This window comes from Mastigoproctus giganteus, chromosome 5 (assembly GCF_048544385.1).
Source record: "Mastigoproctus giganteus isolate SK-2022 chromosome 5, ASM4854438v1, whole genome shotgun sequence".
Taxonomy (NCBI): Eukaryota; Metazoa; Arthropoda; class Arachnida; order Uropygi; family Thelyphonidae; genus Mastigoproctus; species Mastigoproctus giganteus.
In genome coordinates, this window is record NC_143579.1 from 220,862,346 (window position 1) to 220,875,977 (window position 13,632).

At 37.2% G+C, this 13,632-nt stretch overlaps 1 protein-coding gene across 16 annotated transcripts in view; it reads right to left on the bottom strand.

Annotated features, from left to right (window-relative positions):
* Positions 1-13,333, bottom strand: part of RhoGAPp190 (Rho GTPase-activating protein 190) — a 744,591-nt gene extending 731,258 nt beyond the window's left edge. For 8 of the 16 annotated variants that reach the window (XM_090374412.1, XM_090374407.1, XM_090374402.1 and 5 more), the window contains exon 1: positions 13,019-13,333. The gene's annotated coding sequence lies outside the window, so the exon portion shown is untranslated. The remainder of the gene's footprint in view (positions 1-13,018) is intronic. The other 8 variants (XM_090374405.1, XM_090374404.1, XM_090374403.1 and 5 more) reach the window with 1 other exon arrangement.
* Positions 13,334-13,632: the final 299 nt, after the last annotated feature.

Below are 13,632 nucleotides of genomic sequence, written 5' to 3' on the forward strand. Positions count from 1 at the left end.
CATTGAGCATGCTCAAACCATTCAAGGTTTTATACACCTCTATCAGATCACCTTGCTGGTGCCTAGTCTCTAGACACTAATTTGAAAAACTTAAGCCTTTCTTCGTAAGAGCACCCCTTTGTTCCATTCACTAATCTTGTTGCCCTTCTCTGTACTCGTTCCAGCAACTCTACATCCTTCTTGAAATGAGGTCTTCAGACCTGTATACAGTACTCTAGGTGTGGCCTGACCATTGCCTTATACAAGGGAATAATCACCTCCTTATCCCTGCTAGAAAAATTCCTATATATCACTGACAATACACCATGAGCTACTCTTGCAACCTGTCTACACTGCTCAGAGAACTTCATATCTGCTTGCCCAACAACCCCAGTTGCCTTTCAATCTCTACCACTGTCAGTGTAGTATGACAGAGTTGATACTTTGCTCTGGAGTTGCTGTTTCCCATATGTAGTACTTTACATTTATCAAGGTTAAACTTCATTTGCCACCTCTCAGCACATCTGTTCAACCTTTCCAGCTCCTGTTGCAGCAGCATAGTGTCAGTAGTGTCCTTGACAACCCTGCCAACCTTCGTATCGTCTGCAAACTTGGACATTAAGCTTGATATACCATGATCAATATCATTTATAAATACAGAAAACAATAATGGACCCAACACTGAACCCTGAGGGACTCCACTAATAACATTAACCCACGATGAGCAATGTCCATCGATTACCACTGCTGTTTCTCCCCCCTCAACCACCCCTTTATCCATAGCAGCAATTTGCCTCCAATGCCACACTGCTCCAATTTGTGCAGCAGTCTTCCATGTGCAACATTATCAAAAGTCTTTCTAAGATCCAAATATATAATATCAAAGTTATTCTCTGCATCCAGTTCTTTTGTGACTGCATCATAGTATCCAATCAAATTGGTCAGGCAAGACTTCCCCTTAACAAAACCATGCTGTGTCTGAGCTATAACTGAAGTCTTGTCTAGATGATCCTGCAGTGCTTCTTTAACCAGTGCCTTCATTAATTTTCCTGGAACAGAAGTTAAACTCACAGGTCGATAATTACTTGTGTCAGCCTTTGATCCTCCTTTGTGAATTGGGGTCACATTTGCACATCTCCAGTCTGTGGGTACCTCCTCTGAGTCCAAGGAAGCTCTCATAATTATGGCTAAGGGTTTGCATACTTCCTTTGATGCCTCCTTTAATATAACTGTAGGATCCCATCCACCCCAGGTGCTTTTCTTGTGTTTATCTTCAACAATTTCTCCTCCACTTTACTCTCAGTTATTACAAGATTCTGTAGCTTAGTGTAAGAGTTGAATACATCTCTGGCATTCCCCTCGCTGAATAACTCCTTGTGTGTGAATGTTGATGCAAAATAATCATTTAGTTTGTTAGCTACCTGAGCAGGATCATCAACAGTTGACCCATCGATATCAAGTGGACCAATCTGATTCATCCCCTTCATTCTAGAATTTACATCAGTAAAGAACTCTTTGCTGTTTTTCTTTGCATCCCTTGCCAAAGATTTCTTTATAGAATTTAAATACTGTCTCAGTACATTGTAGTCGCCTTTACGAAAGCAATAACCCTTCCCTTTACCTCTAATGGTAGTTACCTCTTTGAGTAAATTCCACTTCAGTACACTGTGATCACTGCCACCTAGTGGTTCATTTATCTGCAGATTCTCAATGCATGAAGAATCACTGATGATAATCAAATCAAGAGTATTACTCCCTCTAGTTGCCACCCGAACATGCTGATGTAGAAAATAATCATCCAATAAATCCACAAAAGCCTTGCTAGTGTGTGTGAGTGACCAGCCCCCAAATTCCAGTCAATATCTGGGAAATTAAAATCCCCCATTATAAGACTCTATGATTTACTGGCCCACTCTATTTCTCTGTACAGTTTCTTATTATGCTCATCAGAGTCATTAGGCCTATAGCACACTCCTACTCTCAATTTTGATCTCCCAATGCTTATGTCACACCAAACTGACTCGAAAATGCACTGTCCAGCGATGTCAGCTGGCTTCACTTACTTGGATTTTATGTGTTTCTTAACTAATAGCATAACCCCTCCTCCCTTCCTATCCTGTCTATCCTTTCTGTAGACATTGTACTCCCCAAATTCCAGTTCTGCATTCCTTATATCTGTGTGACACCACATCTCTGAAATCACAACAATATCTGCCTTTGATGTTTTGAGCAATACCTCAAATTCATCAAATTTATTTACTAAACTCCTAGCATTGGTGTACACGCAAGTATACATGCACCTGTTTCTATTCTTAGCTACCCTAACACAACCGATGTATCTACTTGTACCGCAATGACTCCCAAGCAGTCTCTGAAATATCCTGCATCTTGTTATTCAGGCTTCTGCTCATTCCAATAGAAACAGTGCAAGAATCTCTTTCACCTCTGGCAGTGGCTACTGTTAATCTATTAGTCTTTGTCTCCCTCCAAGCTAGCAGTTTTCCGACCCACCTAACACTGCCTCGATAGTATCAGCAAATATTCTTGCACCCTTTCTATTTAAGTGTATCCCATCCCTGTAGAAGCAGTCTCTCCTGTTAAAAAGTACAGTCCAGGTTGAAAAAAATTCTACCCCTTGAGCCTTGCGCACTCTTTCCAGGGCCGAATTGATCGACAAGGCTCTCATCATATACTCCCTCCTATCGTGTCTGGGCAGAATTGCAGACACTTTCAAATTCAACCCTAATTCACGGCTTTTTTTCAACAGTGACCTGTACTTGGTAAGTTATTCTGCCGGTCTCCTACTCATGATATCATTAGTGCCAACGTGTACAACTATATCACCTTTTGTGCCCTTAAAAGATGATATCCACTCTACAATTTCATCAACCTTTGCCCCTGGCAGACATACCCTGGTCCTGTTCCACCTATCCTTTTTACAAAGCATGTTCCCCGTTTCCCTGACAATAGAGTCACCGTCAACTACTAGTTCCTCTTACTAATACTCTTGATCTGATTATCAGTAATCAGTCTTCATGTATCAAGAATCTAGAGATAAAGGAACCAATAGGTGGCAGTGATCACATTGTGCTGAAGTTGGATTTACTCAAAGAGGTAACTACCATCAAGGGTAAAGGGAAGGTGACTACGGTGGTCTGAGACAGTATTTAAATTCTACACGATGGAACCAACTAATGATGTTACCAACAGCAAATTCAAAATGACAAGCATTCAAAGAATTAATCTTAGAAGCTACTAGGCTTTTCATACCAACAAAGAAATATTGTTCAAGATCTAGGCCTAAATGGATGTCAGATAAACTAATTAGACATGTGACAGTGAAGTGAAATGCATGGGATACATATAAATTAACATGTGACACAGAAGCCTATGATAGATATAAGCTGGTCTGTAACCAAGCTACAAAGGAGGTTAGGCAGGCGAAGGCAGATTACGAGAAATCTTTGGCCAAGGATGCAAAGAAAAATAGTAAAGAGTTCTTTACTTATGTAAACTCTAGAAGGAAGGGGATGAATCAGATTGGTCCACTTGATATCGATGGTTCAACTGTTGATGATCCTACTCAGGTAGCTAACAAACTAAATGAATATTTTGCATCGACATTCACCCATGAGGAGTTATTCAGGGAGGAGAATGCCAGAGATGTATTCAACTCTAGCAGTAAGCTAGATAATCTTGTAATAACTGAGAGAAAGTGGAGAAATTGTTGAAGATAAACACAAGAAAGGCACCTGTTGTAGATGGAATCTATACAGTTATATTAAAGGAGGCAGCAAAGGAAGTAAGCAACCCTTAGCCATAATTATGAGAGCTTCCCTGGATTCATGGGAGGTACTCATGGACTGGACATGTGCAAATGTGACCGTAATCCACAAAGGAGGATCAAAGAGGGAGACAGGTAATTACAGACCTGTTAGTTTAACTTCTGTTCCATGGAAATTAATGTAGGCACTGGTTAAAGAAGCATTGCAGGATCATCTAGACAAGACTTCAGTTATAGCCCGGACACAGCATGGGTTTGTAAAGGGGAAGTCTTGTCTGACTAATTTGATTGGGTACTATGATGTAGTCACAAAGGAACTGGGTGCAAAGAATAACTTTGATATCATATATTTGGATCTTAGAAAAGCCTTTGATACTGTTGCACATGGAAGACTGCTGCACAAATTGGAGCAGTGTGGCATTGGAGGCAAATTTATGCTATGGATAATGGGATGGTTTAGTGGGAGAAAGCAGAGAGTGGTAATCAATGGACACTGCTCTTCATGGACTAATATTATTAGTGGAGTCCCTCAGGGTTCAGTGTTGGGTCCATTGTTGTTTTCTGATTTTTATAATAGTATATCAGGCTTAATGTCCAAGTTTGCAGACGATACAAAGGTTGGCAAGGTTGTTAATGACACTAATGACAGTACACTGTTGCAACAGGATTTAGAAAAGTTAAGCAGATCGGCTGAGAGGTGGCAAATGAAGTTTAACATTGACAAATATAAAGTATTACATATGGGAAGCAGTAATCCCAGAGTAACGTATCAACTCTGTGGTACCACACTGACAGTGGTAGAGAATGAAAAGGACCTGGGTGTAATTGTGCAGGTAGATATGAAGTTTTCTGAGCAGTGCAGATGGTCCGCAAGAGTAGCTCATGGTGTCTTGTCAATGATATATACAGGAATTTTTCTAGCAGGGATAAGGAGGTGATTATCCCCTTGTATAAAACAATGGTCAAGCCACACCTTGAGTACTGTATACAGGTCTGGAGGTCTCATTTTAAGAAGGATGTAGAGTTGTTGGAATGAGTACAGGGCAGGGCAACAAGATTAGTGAATGGAACAAAGGGTTGCTCTTACGAAGAAAGGCTTAAGTTTTGCAAATTAAAATATCTGGAGACAGAGTGCCTTCAAGGTGATCTGATTGAAATGTATAAAGCCTTGAATGGTTTGTGCATGCTTAATGCAGATGGGATTCTTCCTCTTGCTCATAATCGCCTGAGAGGGCATAAATTCAAATTGAGGAAAGACGGTTCCAAGATAGATGTGCGGAAGTTTGCCTTTAGCCAGCGGGTGGTTGATTGCTGGAACAAATTTCCATCTACTGACTGTAATTCAAATCCACCAAGTGTATAAGTTATTTTTGGGTTACTGTTCCCCAGGTGTAAGACTTTGCACTCTGCTGGATTAAATTATAGTTGTCACTTTTCAGACCATCCCTGAAGTCTATCTAGGTCACTCTGAAGAAGTTCTACTTGGCAGTGATCACTTACTACTCTACCAATCTTTACATCATCTGCAAATTTAGAAATCACGCCCTCTCTCCCTTCATCGATGTCATTTATTCAAGTCAAAAACAATAGTGGAACTAATACTGATCCTTGGGGAACCCCACTTCTTACATCAACCCAATCTGAGGAATAACCATTTATTACAACCCTCTGCCTCCTGCACTGAAGCCATCCGGCTATCCATCTAAGGATTTTCCCTGATTCCAACCTGTTTTAGCTTATAAAGTAACCACTCATGTGGTACTGAGTTAAATTCTTTGGTGAAATCCAAATAAACAATGTTGAAATTATTCTCTAAATCCAGCTCTTGAGTGACCTTGTCAAAATAGCTAATCAGATTAGTTAAACATAATTTTCCCTTTACAAAACCATGCTAAGTATTCTTGAGAATTCCATTACTATCTAAATGATCCTGAATTCCACCCTTGATCATTGTTTCCATGATTTTTCCTACTACTGAAGTTAGACTGACCAGCCAGTAATTTCCCACTTCACTCTTAGAATGCCCTTATGTATTGGAGGTACATTGGCACTTTTCCAATCCAACGGAATCACTCCCGAATCCAGTGATGCTCTCATAATTAGCCTCAATGGTCCAATGCACTCACTTGCCACCTCCCTTAACATTACAGGGTATATGCCATTAACCCCAGGAGCCTTACTGACTTGTAGGTTAGAAAGTTTTTTCATTAAATAAACACATGAAATTTCAACATTGTTAATTACATTTTTTTTAAACTTCCCTCCCATAATTTCTCATCGACACAAATGGTTTTTCTTCTGTAAATATCGATACAAAGTAACTTTTGAGTTCATCTGCAACTTCAGCTGGGGTATCTAATACTATTCCACATCCATTACATAAGAGTCCAATCTATTTTGTCCTCCTCCTCTTTGCATTTATATATGTGAAGAATTCCTTATCCCCACTCATTGCTCTCTTTGCAAGTGATTTCTCATAATCTACCTTTGTCAGCCTAACCTTTTCTGTGGCACTATTACAGATCAATTTGTAGCTGTTTTAGGCTTCAGTACTTTTTATTTTGCTATAACTTTTCCATGCTGTCTTTTTTTGCTCAAGTAATCTGGTAACTTCCTTATTCATCCAACTTGGAATCTTCCTCGTGGAGTATTTTTCTAATGGTATTTAAGCATTCAAGACTTGTGTGATTAATGTTTTAAAGGTATACCATAATTCAATGGTATTTGCTCTCTGTGAGATATCTACCAAGTTAATGGAGGCTTTGTAGCACCTTAAGCCGTGATAATTTCCTTTCCTGAAATTATAACCCGTTCCTTTGCCTTTAACTACTGCTACCTCTGTCTTCATTGTCCACCGTAGAACTCCGTGATCACTTCCTGCTACTGGTTCCTGTACTGTCAGCCCTACTATATCATCTGATTCATGGGTGATGATGAGGTCTAGAATATTCTTTTCCCTCGTACTTTCCCCAACATGTTTGATATAAATAGAAATCATCTAGTTGATTTAAAAATTTTTTTCCCCCATGTCAAGTTACCTTCCCATTTGCTCCAATCAATTAGAGGCAAATTAAAATCACCCATAATAAGACATTGATGCTTACTTGCCCATTCCATTTGCATGTAGTGGCTCTGGTCATAATCTTCACAATCCTGTATATTACTCCCACTCTCATTATACCTTTGCTTCCAACTATCTCACACCACAGATTCTATACTAGCAGGCGAAACATCTGAATCCGGGAAAGCTTTTGTTGTGCTCAGGCTGTGTTTGATAAGAAGGATGATCCCACCATTCCTTCTATTTCCCTATCCTTCCTAAATAGATTATACATACTGTACTGAAACTCATCATCCCCTATCTCCACGTAACCAGCAGTTATGTGGAGACGGGGGAGTTTGAATTCATTCATTTTATTGACGACACTTCTGACAATACAGTTTGAGGTGCAAACAGTAATGTCAGATTGAGGTGCAAAAGACAATGGGAGATAAGCCCGGCAAAATGAATACTGGCAGAGCATCTACATAGAAATGGGGCACAAAATCCAGAGGACACTTTTTTTTTTTTTTTTGCATGCACTCTAATTAGAATTTCCTTTTTAATATTTTTCTTCCATAACTATACATTAGCACATAAACACGATTTATTGATACATAATCAGGTGTAGTCCTCAGATGAAATACCTGTGTTATGTATTAATATTTTATAGCATGCATCAAATATTTCAAATATTTTGATTTTATTTTTCTTTCCCTTATATTTATATTTTTATAACCTCAAAATATTTTTCCATCTTCTATTTGATACTTGCTATTTCTTTGCAATTATTTTAATCATTTATACTTCCTTTATAACTTCATTCTTCTAAATCGGCTTTCTAATTCAGCCTTTAATTTCTTATAATTCAATATATCATTTAGGTTTTTTCACATTCTTTCCTTATCATTCACCTTTAGTAAACCTCTTTCTTTCTCTTTCTATCCTTTCTCTACTAGTTTTGGCACCTTTGTTCTTTACACTTCCATCTGTTAGCTCTTTCTCTCACTTAACTACTTTAACCTTAAAAATATATACTGTGTGTGTGTGTGTATATATATAATATATGTTGGTTTTCTATTCATCTGATTTCAGTTAAATTTGGGATGATGTAACAAATCTTTCTAAAAGCAAAATTTCAGAAAAAATCCACTCAATCTATCAGTTATTACATGCACAGGGACAAGACACGACAAAGCCGAATAATATTTGTATTGAACACAACAGTGTACCTGCTCGTATTTTTTTTTTTGTTTGGGTGCATATTCTAGAGCAAAGATAAAACTCGACTCTACAGCCCTCAAAAGAATGCAAGTGTTTAACCTGTAGGTAAAAAACCTTCTGGGGTGGCAGCAATCACAGTGTTCTGATGTGAGATTTACTTAAAAACATAACTGCTGTCAACAATAGAGGAAAGGGCTTTTACTTTCCGTAAGGAGAAACAGTGATCTCAGACAGTTTTCAAATTCTATACTGTGGGACCATCTGATGATGTTACCAATGACAAATTCTAAATGGGAAGCATTCAGGAAAGAAATCATAAGGAACTAGGCTTTTCATACCAACTAAGAAATACTGTTCCAGGCTTACACTTAAATGGATATCACATATACTGATGAGACTTGAGACTGAGAAGAAAAATGCATGGGATGCATATAAATTATCAGGTGGTGCAGAAGCCTGTGGTAGATATAAACTGTATGTAAAATGTGGTAGATATTAACAATAGAAGGAAGGGGTTGAATTACATTGGTCAACTTGATGCCAATGGTTTAACTGTTGATACCCTGCTCAGACTGTTAGAAAACAATATACATTCATGCACGAGTTCTTTAAGGAGGGGAATGCCAGAAGTCTATCAAAATTGAAAAGGGAACTAAATGATGTTGTGAAAACTCAGAGGGATGTGGAAGAGAAATTATAGAAGTTTAAAATAAAAACACATCTGAGGTGGATGGGATCTATTCAATTATATTAAGAGAGGCAGCAAAGGAGGTAAGCAAACCCTTAGTCATAATTATGAGAGCATCTCTGGATTCGGGGGAGGCCTTATGGACTAAAGATGTGTAAATACGTACCCAATTCACAAACGGGTATCAAAAGTCGACATGACTAATCACAGACCTGTTAGCTTAACTTCTGTTCCGAGGAAAATAATGGTGTCTCTGGTTAAAAAAGTAACAGGATGACCATCTAAACAAGAATGCAATTATACTGCAGTCACAACATGGATTTCTCATGGGGCGATCTTGTCTGACCAATCTGACTGGATACCATGATGCAGTAACAAAGAAACTGAATGCAAAAAATAAGTTTTGATATCACATACTTGAATTTCTAGAAATCTTTTGGACATAATAGACTGCATAATAGACTGCTGTACAAATTGGAACAGTATAGCATTAAAGGTTACTGCTAAGGTTAAAGGGATGGTCAAGTGGGAGAAGACAGATTTGTCAACAATGGACACTGCTCTTCATGGACTAATATTATCAATGGAGTCCCACATGGTTCAGTGCTGGGCCCATTGTTTTCTGTTTATTAATGATATTGATGAAGACATATCAGGCTTATTGTGTAAGTGTGCAGATATCACAAAGATTGGCAGGATGGTTAATTAACAACAATAATCAGGCTAAGCTACTGCAACAAGATCTAAAATAGTCGGGCAGATATGCTGAGAAATGAAGTTGAAGTTCAACAGTGACAAATGCAAGGTAGTGCATATGGCTAGCAGTAATCCCAGATTAATGTACCAACTGTGTAAACTGTGTAGTACATTTTCCATTACTCAGGGTAGTGGAAAATGAAAAAGACCTGGGAGTAATTGTGCAGATGGATATGAAGTTCTCTTTGCTAGCAGGAATAAGGAGGTGATTATCCTACTGTACAAGGCAATGGTTAGACCGTATCTTGAGTACTACATATAGGTCTGGGCCTCATTTTAGGAAGGATGTAGATCAGCTGGAACAGGTGCAGAGAAGAGCAATGAGATTGGTGAAGAGAACAAAACAGTAGTCTTACCAAGAAAGGCTTCAGTTCTGAAAAATAATACAGCATCTGGTGACTCTTTACCTGTGAGATGATCTGATTGAGGTATTTAAGGCTTTAAATGGGCTGAGCAAGTTCAATGCTGATGGCATTCTTCTCTTGCTCATTTTACACATGTGAGGCGACAAATTCAAATTGAAGAAGGGTGGTTACAGGATAGATGTGTGGAAGATTTGTTTCAGCCAGTCAGTGGTTGACTGTTGGAACAAAATTATTTCTGTTGTTGTGGAAGGTAGACCAAATTACTGGAGGGATGTACAGGTGATGTGGGAGTTTTTTGTTTTTTTTTTCTCCTTTTTGACTGATGTAAGCTTGCTTTTCTGCATCATATGCCACTACTACTAATAATAATAATAAAAGTTTAGTTACCAAAATTTGAGGCTATATTCATGGTACATCAAAAGAGTGATTGCCAATGAACTCAATAGAATTTCTCCTAATCTTGCAGCACAACAAAATGCCACAGCATACAGTTTGAAAACCACTGATCAGAGGGTTAACTCATGTATACAGACCACTGATATAATTTGAAAAATCATCCAACAGGCATGTTGCTGCTGCAAATGAAACTGTCACACTGTCAATCTGGCTTAGCATATTTAACCATATGCATGTAACTTTATTATTATTATTATTTTTTTTTTTTGGTATACACTTTATGAAAATGAGCACATATACTGGTTTATTAGCTGTAATAAAACAGTTAAAATGAATTTGTAAACTACAATTGCCACAGTTCCTGTTCTCCCCCAAGGCGCCTCCGTAGCCAGGTGGGAAGGAGCAGCAGTGCGTAACACACGCTTCTTGATTAGACCGGGTTCGATCCTGTCACCACCAAATACGGAGGATGTGGAAAGGTCAGGGAATGACCACCGCATATTCTCGGAGCAATATGGCCTTAGTTGCTAATGCTCCTAAAAACCAAATAACAACAACAGTTCCTGTTCTGTTTCTCTGGAAATGTATTTATTGTAGCAGTCAATGATTAATATATGGCTTATACCCTTCATTATTTATTATATAAATGTATTTTCTGAAGGAAATCTTAATGACCTCTCTCGGGGAAGAAGGTGGGGGGGGTTACCCTGCAAGTTATTCAAGGTTTTTTGGCCTCTGCCACATGCAAGTCAGTCCAAGAATACATATATAAAGATATAACACACAATAAAAGCACATGAACTGCAGTACCTTGTGAAGTGACACAAGTGACACACAACCCCAGGGACTCACATCAGGTGAGTATGGGCTTGGCAAACCCAGGGTCCTGAGCTAGATATCATCATCCTCTTTTTTGATGATTCACACACTCTCTCTCTCTCTCTCGCTCTCTCTCTCAAGGTAACTTGGGAAAATTTTTTGGATGGTGCAGCATAAGCCTCAGGCTTCCTTGCATCATATGGCTAATAATAATAATAATACAACCACTCAATTTTTTTTGCTGTATAGTCACATAAGTAGTCTTACTTTTGACTATACTCAAGCCGACCGGGCTAGCCGGGTGGGTAAAGTACCTGCCTGGCAACCCAAAGGTCGCGGGTTCGATTCCCGCCTCGGGCTTGGATCAAAGTACTGCAAAAACCTTGGGAGGTGCATTATGGCCACAGAAGCCTATGCGCCAACAACTACCAAAAAAAAAAAAAAAAAAAAAAGACTATACTCATAATTTAAAAAAATTTTTTTTTTTTTTTTTTTTTTTTTAGTGTACGAGAAAAATTCAGTCTGAAATTCTCAACTCGCCCCATTCAGCACGGAGGTAATTTTGTTACTTGTTATATTTATTTTTTTTATATAGTTCTTCTGCACTCTGAAAACAATTTTACTTGCTCAGTAGTAACTCTCACTGCTTTCCAGGACAAGTTTTTCCAGTTCCTATATTAAAAATTCAAATTCTTTCTAATATAACTTTTAGCAAGCCTAAATTCTAAAAATTCCAGCCCTAAAAAGGACCACTGAATAGAGCAAAAACAATCTTAAAGATACAAGTATACATAAATGATTTTTCCTCATTCTCAGTGGATTAGTTTGCATTTCGACAAGTATTAACTGAGTTACCACTTAAACCTTCAAATTAAATTTTGCCTTTAAGTTTTTATTCCATATACTGCTGCAATGAGAAAACTGCCACATTGTCAATCTGACTTAGTATATTTAGCCATGAGCATGTAACTTTTATTTTTCAAGTTTCCAAAATGAAAATTTTAATAAAATTTGGCTGTAACTTTTGTCTTTTTGGAATTTTTCTCATTTCAAATTCCACCTATTTTGAGTCTTCTCCCCTGAAGAAAATGATTTCTTTCTAAGGAGATTTCCCCTCCAAATGAACTTTCAATTTAACATAACAACATGTTTCTCCTAATGGGATTTTATTTCAACTGAAATTCATTGATTTACATTTTTACATGAACACAAAACTAAACAGTATCAAACTATATTTTACATTTTCGGGCTTTTTTTTTTTTTTTTTTTTTTTTTGCAATAATTCTTGTTTGCATAAAAGAAGTTTCATAGTTGTTACTATTTCCTTGTAATATTTGTACAATATAAGCAGTTCGTTTCATATATGCATTCTTTTATTCGTTCTTGTTTTACACGTCTTTTATGGGATTGCAATTAATCATGTTTCACTAATCGATGATAGTTCTGAACGTACAAATTCGAGTAAGCCACACCCAAATACAACTGAGATGCACAAACATGTGCTAATCTGTAAATGGTGTGTATATACATACATACACACAGTTTTTTTTTTTTTTTTTAACAGCATGTAACACTTTTCATAGCACCATTTGTGACACAAGTTGGAAGCCACATTATTTTTGCCATTATTATCGTGATATTAAAGCACCATAAAAAATTAAATATCATCACACGGTTTTCAAACATGTTCAAGAAAAGCAACGAATGGTAATAGATCGAACCACTTTTGATTTATACTCATCATACCACCAATTTAAACTTAACATAGTGTACTCATACTTAATACAACACAATAATATTTTAAAGAAAGTAATACATTGACCATATATGTGCTAGTATATTTACAAACACACACGCAAATATATAGATCACATAAAAAAAAATAACATTACATATATAGTAGTAAATTCTAATTCTAATTCAATGAGATCGATCTTTATTTATTACATAAGGTAGAAAAGACTTACTTGCTCACTGAAGTGTAGGCAGACTTATCTCAAAATTAGAAATCGCAGCGGTATCCTCTGAATAATAAATACCATAAAGGAACTAGAACTAAAATTCCTTGCAGATGTTAATCAATACACTCGATGCAAACCATTTAACTCGCAAATCGACTACTCCTCAGCAGCCATTTTGGGTTGGTATACACCTACGCACTAAACATGGCTGAATTGTTAAATGTACTTCAGGCATAATTGCATCACAATAATAACATATTTTTATTTTTCAGTGAGCGAAGAGGATGTTAAAAAGTCAAATTCACAAGACGTTTTTGTCTTTCCATATATTTTACACATAATACACTGCCACTTACAACAGACTTATGCTCCCATCACACAAATTGATGGCGGTTAAGCGACATCTGGAAAGCCAAAATAAAGTCAGTAATTAAGTTTAATTTATAATAAAAAAAAAAAATCATGCTAATTGTTTATAAAGTACGTAATTTAAATTTTAAAGGACCGATTTACTATAATTACAATAAACAGTGTCTAAAACTCATTGAATTTCTAAAATTATAATCGCTTGAAAACATTTCAATATCAAAACAGTTGTGTGCATTTAATACTAAACATCA